This window comes from Rhinolophus sinicus, chromosome 1 (assembly GCF_057876585.1).
Source record: "Rhinolophus sinicus isolate RSI-liver-muscle chromosome 1, RSI-T2T, whole genome shotgun sequence".
NCBI classification, from domain to species: Eukaryota; Metazoa; Chordata; class Mammalia; order Chiroptera; family Rhinolophidae; genus Rhinolophus; species Rhinolophus sinicus.
The window spans coordinates 30,771,636-30,785,043 of NC_142501.1; the positions used below are offsets into that span (position 1 = coordinate 30,771,636).

At 31.8% G+C, this 13,408-nt stretch overlaps 1 protein-coding gene across 3 annotated transcripts in view; it reads left to right on the top strand.

Annotated features, from left to right (window-relative positions):
* ATF7IP (activating transcription factor 7 interacting protein) overlaps positions 1 to 13,408 on the top strand; it is a 115,409-nt gene that overhangs the window by 21,222 nt on the left and 80,779 nt on the right. The window contains exon 1 of one of the 3 annotated variants that reach the window (XM_019744729.3): positions 2,877 to 3,013. The exons of the other annotated variants lie outside the window; for them this stretch is intronic. The gene's annotated coding sequence lies outside the window, so the exon portion shown is untranslated. Of the gene's footprint in view, positions 1 to 2,876; positions 3,014 to 13,408 lie in introns of those variants that run through there. 3 annotated transcript variants of the gene reach the window in all.

The window sequence follows — 13,408 nt, forward strand, 5'->3', positions numbered from 1 at the left end:
AGACTGTTATTAGTCATTAATGTGTCAATATGGAAATGATGAAAACAGTGCTTATTGACTCAGTGAATGTGTGAGTTTAGTGAAAGAGGGCGTTTACCACCAGAGGGAAGTCTGAGGAGTTGCTTCTTCCGCATCTGCCTAAGTAAGGGCTTCTGTCTTCTCAGCTAAAGCAAACCAGACGCGACTGCCCAGCGGAGCCATCTGACCTCGTGCTTTCCTTTGCTATCATAGAAGTATCATGGCATTCAAAGTGGAAAGTATTAATATAGAAGTCAGGAAACAATTATTTTTTGTTCAAGTACTATTAAGCAATTGTATTGTTTTGGATAAATTATTTAAACTCTTAATACCATTCCTTGACCATTAAATGAGGGAGATGGTTGGACTAGATAAGGAGTCAGAGAAGAACACAAACTTTGGTGTCAAAGTCAAGGGGAATTCTTGTTCTTCTATTCACTAGGTAGAAGTTTGTATGAGAAATATATATAATGCTCAAAGTATAATGCCTATTTATATTAAGTGCTAAATAAGTTCTGTGCATTATTTTTTTTATAGGATGAGGTTAGTTGCTTATTTTCAGAACCTCAGTTTTCATATCTTTAAGTGGGGTTAAAGTCTACCATACCGAGTTGATATTGGGATTTAAATGACCTTAACAAATATAACGTATCTACTGCAATGTGCAGAATAAATTAAGTTATGAGTGAATGTTAGTTGCATTTTCCTCAGCAGCGATGTTTTTCTTTTTTTCAGTCATTATGGACTTGGGGAATTCTGGGCTACTGGGTACTTTAGAAAAGGACCTTTTAACGAGATGGGGTTATTTGGGGCCTGGCTGATTTATAGTAAAAATGCCAGAGCAAGGTGTTTAAATTTCAAAGTGAAGACTTTAAAGAGCCTACAGGGGCCAAAACAAGAATTCTTATTTGTGCTAAGGTAGCATAATAGAATAAAAACAAAAATCGACTGTGAATTGATCAATTGATTCAACAAATTTAACAAATATTTATTATGCACCTATTATTTGCCAGGTACTGTTTTGACGGTTGGAATACAAGATCCCTGCCCTCAGTGAGTTAACACTGGGGCAGGGGAAGTGGGAAGACAGTAAATATGAGAAAGTTAAAATGCTAAGTCATTGAGAACGTTGGGGGTAGGGTGGAATAGCTAGCCAATAGCCAGATGAGCACTACTCATATATTTGTCCTTCCCCTTTCATCTGCTGCTTGGTGGCAACAGATCCTGACAAGAGAATATAGTTGTTTCAGGAAATCTATTACTGCTTATCAAAGGTAACCTAGGTAACAGGATTAGCTACGTATCAGAAGTTTACCAATTCCTATTGATATATATATATATATATATATATATATATATATATATATATATTTTTATTTTTATCACTCCCTAAATTAGAGCTTTTATTTTCTTTATTATGTACTAAGGATAATTTAAGGACTATTAAGGATAATTTTAAGATGGCTGAAAATAAGATTAAAAAGTAAGAAACATATTTTGGATGACCCCTAGTTAGCATATTAACTACCTCTTTTCATCTTGTCATTTTAGGTGTGTGGCTCTAAATTAGATACTGGATTATTATTTGAAAATGAAATTTAATATATTTATAATCAATAAAATACGTGGAAAAATATAAGAGGAGATACAGAATTATTTATTAGTAGTCCATAAAGTAATATTTAAAAAAATTGAAAGGACTTTATAGATAATGACTCAATACTTGCCCAGCCAGATTTGGTCATTTAAAACAATACACAAAATTTAATGTGCTTGAGTTTGAGAGACTGCTTTAGTAATATTAACTAGTAGTATGTTGAATTATTTATCCATAATAGTGATACCTGAAGATGCATTGTCTTACTATTTGGTGAAACATAAAGCAATGTGTTTCTAAAAGCAAATCTGTTTAATGATCATTTACTATTTAAGTGATTAGTAAACAAAATTTGAAAGGTAGCTGTAGAGTAAAATGAGCACAGCTTTTAAATAATGTTAAAAATAGCAGTCATTAGATTTATGTAATCATGTTGGCCTATGCCACAAATAAACTAAGGCTTTTCAATATTTCTGGGACTTAAACATTTTTTGGGGAGTGGTGGGGGTAGAATTTTAAGTTATATAAGAATTATATAGAATTATATGTAAGAATTATAAGTTGATTTTCTCTTATTATCTGGATTTGAATCATATTAGTAAATAGATAACTAGGTATATTCTAGAGCCAGTCAGTGCCTGTGGGGAACTAATGGGGGAGGGTTTACTCAGCAGATTTTCCTTTAGTTTGGTCTTGAAATGAGGACTGCTTTATGTAAATCGTCCTAACTGGCGCCAGCTAGCTGTAACTGCAGTAGGGCTGTACTAGGGCAGCAAATAATATGTGTCATGGATTTTCTGTTTGGAATGTATACGAATCAGCCTTTTGGAGTGAAAGAACAGAATTGATGCGTTAGAATAGGAGTACTGAGACCTCCACAGTTGGTAATGAATATGTGGAATATTGAGAAGCTATAAGCCTTTTAAGCTTTTAGTTCTGCTTTTATAGATTTATGCCTTTTGATACTATTGGATAATATGTGGGAGGTACTTAACTGCCCACAGTTACTGCAGACCTAATAGTTGGCAGCATAGAAAGCAGTACAAAAGAAGTCTGATTCTAGGCATCTTCACTTGGAATAGTCCTTTGGAAAGATGTACTTTGTGTATGCTGTGAGCTTCTTTGATATACTGTATGATGTTTTTTGGCTTTTGTGGTTAATGGGATGTTTGCTGCACAAACTAAACAACAGATGTGAACCACTGTTTAAAAGGAATTTTAATATGTAGCCAATCTACTGTATTCCTGTTTCTCTTATGAATATGAACCAAATAAGGAATTTAGGCTCAAGAAGTCTGATCTAGAAGTCTGCATTAACTTTTAATGTTTATACAAATGAACTAAGTAGCAGTGGTTTATAGAAGAGGAGTCTTTTTCTCTAAATCAAGCTGACCACAGGTAAGAGATTCAGGTCCTTTTTCTGACACTCCTCCTTCCCCACTCCCTCAGGCCTTATATCTCTCTCACTATTGGGAAGTTTTTCGTTTTTAGTTTTAGTAGCACCAGGATTGGTAAAATTGTTTAATGTTAGATTTCAGATTTTGAATGCCATATTTAGATTTGGTCTTTAAAAAGTTATTTTCATTTTCTAATTTTCCTCGGGTTTGAATTAAAATGAATTAACAGTAGGCTTCAAATATGAATATTACTAATGCATAGAGTACATTTCTATTATATAGAAATCAGTTTTAGATTTCTTGTCATTATAGTCCTGTGACTAGTACATACAGAGATGTGACATTTTGTAACCTTACTGAACTGTAAAGTTTTAGTGTAAACTTACCACATTGAATTCATCATCGAAATCAGAGTGCTTATGTTTTAACAAATGGCTCATTGACATTCATTAGATAATGTATATTTATACATATAACATGGTCAAGCTTTCCAGTACCACCCTTATCATTTCCATTTCCACATATTGGACATCATTAAATTTACCATCATTTAAATCTAAAAGTAAAAGTAAAATGAATGTATTAATTAGAAATGTATTAGAATATATTAGAATGTATTAATTAGAAATTCTATTGAATCTAATATTTTATTCCTAAAGCTAAGTGAAGGGTACGCAGGCATCTATTATGTTCTTTTTTTGTATGCCTGAAAAATTGCATACAGAAAAATCTCATTGAAATAAAAATAAATAGCTGTACAAAATAAAAAATACATGATCATTACTGTAAAGATACGAATATTTATGCAAGTATGTGTATCAATCAATATCAGTATGACCAATGATAAAATCTATGATTGATTGATACAGTAATTTGGGGGGAATGAGTGTGGGGAGGTAAGTAGGATGAAGTAAAGAGTGGGAGTGAGTTTAGCTTAGAGAAGTGGAGGAGGAAAGGCATTAATATGAGGCACCTCCTGCTCTTTGCCTCCTTCTCTATAGAAATTAAACAGCAGGCTCTTTCTGCAACCTAAAAGTGTTAGTTTTAGGTGGAACTTCCAGTTCTCTTGATTCTTAAAGGCAATTAGTCATTTATTACAACTGTGGTTGGGTACTTAAAAACTAGAAGCCGGTTGTAAAGAATCCCCACTTGTGTTTCAGGGGCTAAACTGTTTCCTGTGGCCTTTTGACCAGCGTTGCTTGGGCTTTAAAAAATTTAATATATGTTCTGCTAAACTATAAAAATTTATATGTTTGTGTGTGTTTTTCCTCTCAGTAAATAATTTCAGTAGGATTGGAGTAATGAGGAAAGAAAGGTAATTTTGACTAACGTGTTTGAGATTGGACAGGGAGAACGTCATGCTTCTCTTGGTGTTGGGAAATGTTCCCAATGTTGGGAAATGTTTTCAGAAATTTCTTGAGCCATTGTGCGGGAGAATGTTAGGTTGGGAAGATGGAGTGACTGGTTTTTATATATAGGTAAAGAGGCAAGGAGTTATTAGACCAAAACAGGAATTTATTGCATGCTATTGGAATTAGGAGTCATAGCAAAGTAAGGTGAGGGAAAGTAGGAGAGACGAGTCTTGTATGTAGACAAATAAACCTAAAAGAAAGCATAAGACAATGACAAAAGTGATGAGCATAAAGATATATAATCTTTGAGGCTTGAAGTTGAGTGTGAATGATCCAAAAATCTAGCGGACAAAATTTGAGTTTTTAGTTTTTGTGTTTTCTTTTAGGCAACAAAATTTATTTAGCAAGCAGTGTAGAATCACAAAATCTTTGAAGTGAAATGGACCTAAGTGGTAAAGTAGTCTAACATCGCACTTTGCACTGGAATCTTCTGTTTGGTATTCCTGACAGGTTAATACCTAGTTTCTGTTTCAACATTTCTAATGACAGAAAGGGAGTGTCTCTAATTTCATAAGGCAGTTCCTCCTTTTGTTGGACTTCCGAACAAATTAACATTTGTTGATTTTGAGATAAAATTGGCCTTTCACTGTTTTTGATTCTGTAACCCCTACCTGTGTTTGTCTCTTTTTTTCTGTATCTGTCTCTTTTAGGACAGATTTGTACTATTTAAAGAAAGCCATTAAAATTCTGTTGTGTTTTTTAGGCTAAATAGCCTCCATTTTCCTAACTATTTCTCAAACATGTTCTAGTTCATTCTTTAACTTGGTCATACTTTTGTCCGACCTACTGTTTTTAAAAGCTCCTTTCTCCTTGTATATTTCTGTCCGCAGTTTAACTTTGCATTGACATTTTTGGCAACCAACTAGCACCATTGAATCGTATTGAGTTTGCAGTAAATTAAAAGCTCTCAGGCTTTTTCACCTTTAATACACTTGAATATTTGAACCAAGTGTATTACCTTATATTTATGGTTATGTCTCATAATTTCTAACATTGTTTATTGTGCTTTCTTTCCATTCTCCTTTGTGATGTTTTCCCCCTTTAATAGTCTTCAGAAACTGGCTTTTGGTTTCATTCATTGAGTGATGTTTTTTCCCTCATAATTTTCTGTTTTTATTTTAATTCCTTGCTTTGGATTTTATCTTTCCTCCTTTACTTCTTTTTGAGTTTGTGCTTTTTAAATTAATATATGCATTTAAGGTTTTCCTCTGAATATCATTTTAGTTGAATTCCCTAGGTTGTATTCTATTACTACTTTGTTGTTCTTCTTTCACCACTGATTTCATCCTTGATCCAAAAGATTTTGCTTTTTTAATTTATAAGGCAATACTTTCCCTCTCATTTCATTATCTAACTTTATTATGTTATGGCCAGAGAGTGTGGCTTTGTGTGATTTTTTTCTTTTTGTCTTTGAATTTAATATTCCCTTGTTACTACATGCATGGTCAATATTAATGTATGTTGGATGTATTCATAAAAATGCATATTCTGGGTTTGTTAGATATATGTACAGTATTTTGCTTGGTATAATGTACACTTTTTGGCCCAAATTTGTGAGGGAAAAATAAGAATGGACATTATACATGGGTAGTACTAATTCCCTATCTATATAAATGCTTTTAATTCTTTTACTTATGCTTATGAGTTAAAGTGTAATTCTAGAACTCAAACAATATCCGTATGCAAAATAATACCCTGGCATATGATAATCGGTTTTGTCGAATTTATGACGAACTTTCAACGAGGAAGAGTTCTTGGCCTTCTATGATGCATAAATATCATAAATTTGTTACCAGTATGTAAAATTTCTTGTACCTTGTATCTGTTCTTGTGTTTTATAATTATTTGTTACATAAACTTTCTGGTACCATACTATGTTAAAAAATAAATGCTAAAATTCCTTTATAGTACAAAAACAAGTACCTAAATGTAAACAATTAAAAATTTGAATTAAAAAATTAAGAGTTTTTTTCCTGAAAGGTTGGGCCAAAAATGACGGTGCCCATTATATATGGGAGTGCATTATACACGGCAAAATATTTACTTTAAGTGATTTGAAGTGATATTTAGGTATATCAAAGATAACTTATTTTTAGTAGATTGTACCATTTATCAATAGGAAATACTTTTTTGTACTATCACTTGATTTTTAGTTTGAATTCTTTTTTTATATGTTGTATATAGGTTTTATATGTTTAGTTAACCTTTTTTTTGTTAGCATTTGCCTGGTGTATCACTTTTCATCCCTTAATTTTCAACCTTTCTATTACGCTATTTTATTAGAAAGTGTCTCTTGCTTATAGTACATATGTTATGATATTTTTGTCATTTTACCCAGCTTGAAACCTGTTATTTTTAGACTGATAGTTTATTTTTGTCCCATATTCCACAACTCTGAAATCCGTTAATTCCCATTTTGTAATTATCGGGGTTTTTAATTTCACAATACTTACTTTAAAGATGATGGATCCTTAAATTATTTCAGCCTCTCCATGAGTTTTGCTAGTCTTTTGGAGCATTGCTGTTTCCCATATCTGAGTTCTTTCTCAGGGTCTTTTGCTATCTTGTATGTATAGTATATCTATGAAATTATTTTAACAAGGGTCTGTTATCTCAGACTTTACTCAGAATAATATCTTTAATTCTCTATCCTTGTTCATTGCTAGTTTTTCTAACAATAGAATTCTAGGTTAAAAATAAGTTTCCCCTGGAACTTTGAGGATATTTTTTATTTTAGCATTAAGTATTGCTGAAGACAAGTCTGATGTCAGTTTAATCTTACTCCTTTGTAGTGAATTTTTTTTTTTTTTTTTTTTTTTTACTCTAAGTTATTAGCATTTCCTCTTACTGGTTTTCTGAAATCTTAACACAGTATGTCTAGATGTTAAAGATTGGGTTTTTTTACTTATTTTAATTTAGTCTGTTTTGCTAATCAGTGGGCATTTTCTGTGGAAAGAGTGTGTGTGTGTGTGTGTGTGTGTGTGTGTGTGTGTGTCTGTGTGTACACCAGGGATGCCAAAAAAATGTATACACATGACTTGTATTCATCTTTTGCTATCAGTATATATTATTACAATTTTAATACAGTTTTTTTCCTTAAAATGTGTATACTTTTTTGGGAGGCACTCTCTGTGTATATATACTATATCTATATCTATATATATAGATATAGATATATATACGCATATTAGCTCTGTGATTTTTTTTTTTTTTAATTTTATTCTCTCTTTTTTTTTTTCTCAGTTCTTTTTTTTTAAAACTCCTCTAAAGTGAAAAGTTGTTGCTTCTGGGTATGTCCCCCATATCTCTTAGCTTTTCTGTTTTTTCTCTGTATAATATTTTGAGAGGATATCTGGTCTTGATTAACTTTGGTCGCTACAGCAGTGTCATTGAAGCTCATATTTTGAAATTTTAAGATTTCAGATTGATTTCCTTTTACATTTGCTTGTTGTTTATGAGTGAAATAACATCCCATACACTTTGTGGATACTTGATATACTATTTTAAAATGTCTTCTTTCCATTCTGCTACTAACTAACTAGTTTTTTGCCTGTGGGGTTTGTTACCTTTTTTTATTATTTTTAAATACTTGATTGCACTCATTTTTGTATTTGAGATTTCCTGTTTTACTTCAGTGGGATACTGACTCAAGTGATTGTGGGGGGTGTGGACAAGTAGTACTTGCTGCTCATTGGATATGCTATGAATTTTGGATGGTATCCCTTCCTTGTTGCTTCTGGAGCTTTAGTGTCACAACTATGTTGGTCACTACCCTATCCACTTTCATAAATGACACTAATGCCCTGGCTTAACATTAGCATGGAAGAGATAGGGGAAAGTCGAATGAGCTTAATTGTTAAGATACAAATTACTACATGAATGTATTTTCATTGTGAAAATTGAAACTAGCATGTCAAGTCCAAGTGAAAGTCTGTATTTATATCCTCTTTTCTTCACCCCTAGTGAATTGCATTTAATTTGGCATTTATCCTTCCAGACTTTAAAATATCACTTGACTGTATACATAAATGTTTAAAACAGGAGTTATTTCGTGTATTAAAACATAATGGTATGAAAACCAGAAACATTTATTGACTGCTTATATATTTAAGTTCTTTCTATTTATTTTCTCATTTAACCCCCATAACATTCTCATGACAGACATTATAGTCTCAGTTTCATAGATGAGGATACTCAAATAAGAAGAGGGTAAATGTCTTCGACAGGTAACTTAATTAGGAAATGGTAGTTCCAGTATTCAAAAAGGTATGTCTGGCTCCAGAGTTTGCACTTGAGTTCTACAGCAGCTTTGTTGTACATTAAAATTCTAAATTTCTTAGTGTCCTTTATTTTTTAGTGTGGATGCTCCAGTATTTTTAAAAAACTATTAGTGATGGATATTAAATTTGAATGTTTGTTTTTTTTCTATTACAGTGTAGCAATAGTTTTCCTGATACGTTACCTTTTTAAACATTTTATCCTAAGATAAATATCTCAAACTGTCTTTGGTGTGTCAAAGTGATGCACAGTTCCTGCCTATTTTCCCATAAAAAAGGTTATGACAATAAAGTCTTCTAACAACAGTGTATGAGATTACTCATTTCTGTACATTATTGATAACCATAAATAGTTGCCAGTGTGATCCATAAACATGTATTTTCTCTTTCCCTGATTATTAGTGAGGTAGAACATCTTATATTTGTTATTTTATGACATGCCTGTTTATGTTTCTTTGTTTATTTTTCTTTTGAATTGTTTGTCCTTTTTATTCACTAATAGATGTTCTTTTTTATTCTGGATACTAATCCCATATTGCTATGCTTTTTATTCTTCAATTATTTCTTAAAATTTGTGTTTAGTTTATGTATCTTCGAAATTAATATTTTTTCTATATTGAGTCTTATATCCAACATAGCTCTAATATTTCATATATTTTCATACCTCTGAATTCATATAGGTTAATGTTTCTCGATACCTTTTTCTTGCTATTCTGAATTAAATATTTTCTTCATTATATATTCTGACTGAGCTCTTACTGCTTTGATCAGGATTTCTAGAACACTGTTGTAGATACTATCACACTTTTTTGTTTTTGCCTTTAATGGAAATGCTTATGGTTTTTTACCACTAAATCAGAAGTTTCCTATTGGTTTGAAGTAGTTATTATCAGTTTAAGGAACAATCTTTATGTTAACTTTTATTTTTATCAGTGAATGAATGTTGAACCATATTCAGTGCCTTCTCAATTTCTGTTGAAAATGACAGTTAATTTTTGTAACTATTTTGGGTTAACAAATTTCTGAAAATGCTTAACTTTTTAAGTATTAAAAGGCATTTAAAATGGAAAAACTTCAATTTGGAATAAAAAATTTATCCCTTCTTTTAGTAGTTAACCAGGCATACAAGGATAAAGGAATTTGAAGAAAATGTGTAGTTTTTTTGTCTCCTGGCCTTAAAGATCCAACATAGAAAGTCATTTCCCACTCAGGCTGCTCTCCTGGTCTCTCTAAAGGCTATTCTTTGCACAATAATAGTTATTGACTCAATTGTTGTGCTATTAACAGTGACGTGGCTAATCATATGTCTTCTGTTTTCCAGTAGAATAGCTTCAGAGTCATTATTCCAACATTAAAAAGACAAATTTAGGAGAGAAATATAATAAATACTTGTAAATACCGAAATAAAGTCCTTCATCTGAGTTTGTGAACCCTTCCTTGCAAAGAGCTTGGTGACTTATTGTGTTTAGCATTGTATTTCTTTAGGATGTTCCCCTCCCTTTCTTTTTTAAAATTCTGGAGGCTCTAGGCTCAGTTAAATTTTTTCATGTGGCAGAGAGCCAGATTTCCAATAGCCCTGAACTCAGCATGTTGCTGTTGCTTAGCAACTACATGTGAAGTCTTGTGGATATAACTGAATTATAAATAGAGTTATGAGCAGAAGTGCAATTGAAATTGAGATTTGAAAGAAAGGCGTACTCTTTTTTTCCCCCTTCCATTTGAATTTGAATGATTCTTTATGCACAGTTTTCAGAAATCTGGCTCACAAAAATTGGGAGTACTAACCCTATCAGGAAGATAATAAGGGCACTGTAGAGGCCTTGTTTGCAATTACACATTTGAAAGCGTGTTTTTTTAGTATTAGGATTAAACAGTCTATCTTAGAGAGATGGCAGTTAATGGACAATAGAGAACTTCTACGAATTTTCATGGTCATTCATGTAGGAAGATATCTATGTATTGTATTACTGTTTATATTTCTCTTCTGTATTTATATATTGAAGTCTACATGCCATAACACTTTAATGTTAGGCTATATACATTGTACTTTTTTTTTTTTAACTTTCATTTATTTAAGTGTGTTTTTCCAGGACGCATTAGCTCCAAGTCAAGTAGGTGTTTCAATCTAGCTGTGGAGGCTGCAGCTCACAGTGGCCCATGTGGGGATTGAACCAACATCCTTGTTGTTAAGAGTACCACACTGTAACCAACTGAGCTAACCGACACCCCTATATACATATACATATATGTTGTACTTTTAAACACATTGTTTTTTTGAAATGTATTAAAATTTTTCCTATAATTATATAACCTACATGGCATATTCATGTATTGAATACGTGAGTACACCAACCTGTCTTTACTATTCCTCAGTAGAGCAGTGTATTTTGGAGTGGAATTGATTAAAATTTTATTTAAGAATCAAAAAACTTTAAAAGGATCCTTTCAGGTCTCCTAATTTAATTTCCATTTATTCCAGATGGAAAACTTTAGACCTAAAGATGTTAAATAATTTTTCTAAACCAAACCCCCCCATCTGTGTTTTTTCTGCAGCAGTCTCTTTTACTGATGCATCTCTAGCAGCTATTTTTTGCACTCATATTTCATCAATTTACACAAAATTTAGTTGTATTCTGTAATTTTTAGTAAAAATGTATAACTGAATTGAGTAACAAGCACAACTAATGAACAGGTTTAGATGAGGGCAGAAGAACCTGAGATCTCAGTGTATTTGTGGTTATCAGTCAATATGTTTATAGAATGGGTAGAGAACTTTAGCTTATTTAGTATGATGGTTAGGAGGATGGGTCAAGAGAGTTTCCAAAGTATAGTGTTTTTTGGTCAAATCTCTGCAGATTTTTTTAGGTTCTAAAAGCTTAATCAATTCTTAGTTTTGAATAAAGGAACTCTATATTTTCTTAAAATATGTCATAAACTTTTGATAGTAGCTTCTGTCAACCCAACCTAAGCTTCTTAGGAACATTTGCCAAAAACACGTATATTATATTCCTGGCATTATTTGCCAGGAAAGTTTTAGAATGGGAATGTAATTTTTCTTCTTTTGCTCCCTGGGGAAGTGCTGGTGCATTTTGAGTTATGCCCAGAAGATATCTTGCTATCAAAAGCATAGCTTTTTTCTTAAGTTCTAATGGAAGAATGATACAGATTTGTAAATAGGATTAGCTCGAAAAGTTGTAGTAAATGTGATTTGTATTAGATCTACAAGGAGGGGTAACATACCAGGAATATTGCTTTGCTACAGAAGAGAAAAAATAACAGGAAAATAATAGGTACAAAGAGAAATTTGAGTTTCCCCGGAATATGAAATATTTGGGTTATTTCTTTCAGTTTAATTATATTTGTTATTAAAATTAGACTTCTGTACATACAGGTTATGGCCACAGAACATCTGGCGCTCAGTTGACATTTTAAACTCCTGTGGGTTCTTAGGAAGAGGGCCAAGACCGGGGAGAGAATGGAGAGGGAGGGTGAATTTTCTGGAACTATCCAAACTTCTCCAAGGCATTTAATTTACTGCACTAATTGTTAACACTAAGGTGCTATTGATTGTTCAGTCCACTAAAGTTCAGATTCGTACGTGGTAAGATATGTGACTGCTTTATAAATATTGTTCTGCAGGTATTGTGCTTTCTGTTCTCTTGAAATAAAACTGGACAGTATAAGTAGAAATTAAGAAGTATTATAATTACTTTAAATAATACCTAAGAAAAAATGAAATGTCGAGATTTATATTTAAAGTGATACTTGACTTACATGCCTGGAATTATAAAATAATTTTTCCCACTTATAATGCCTCGTTATAAAATTAGACCCATTTGTTATATTCCCCCCCAATTGTAGCTCATAGTTTAATGCATATTGCTTTCCTTTGTGATAAGAATTATAATTTATTCAGATAAGTAAACAAAATCTACGTACATATAAGATTTAAATTATCCTAAAGATGTGAATACAATTGTAGCTAGATTCTGATATCCAAGTAATATATGAATAGAACATTAAGAAAAATAAATAGTCAAATATATGGTGATGGAAGGAGAACTGACTCAGGGTGGTGAACACACAATGGGATTTATAGATGATGTAATACAGAATTGTACACCTGAAATCTATGTAATTTTACTAACAATTGTCACCCCAATAAATTTTAAAAATAAATTTAAAAAAAAGAAAAGAAAAATAAATAAGACAATAAGTTACTTTTCATCCAGACCAGTATTTAAAAATAACAGTATGTTTTTAAATGTTTGGTTAAAATTAACTTTAAAATCTATTCTTAAATGTTTAGATTAAAAGGATTGTTACTCAGTGGATTGCTCATTTAATTTTTCTCCATCCTTCACTGGAGCTCTTTTTGTTACTTAAAACTGTCTGTGCATAAGGAATAGAGACAGTGGAAATGTAATGGCTGTTGGAGATGTGAGAGGGGTAGTAGATTGGGGGAGAGGAGTTACCACTTTGTGAGGGATATAAATGATAAATGTCTAATTATTACAGTGTTTTGTACACATGAAACTAAAAAAAAAGAACTGAAAAGATAATGATAATTCTATGTTACAATTTACTTAATCAAAAATGAAAATCTGCTTAAATATTATGAACTGTGTTTTGAAGAATAATATTTACCTTGGCTAAATGCTGAGGAAGATAATAAATATATGTTCCTCTTTTTGTTTGAAAACAATT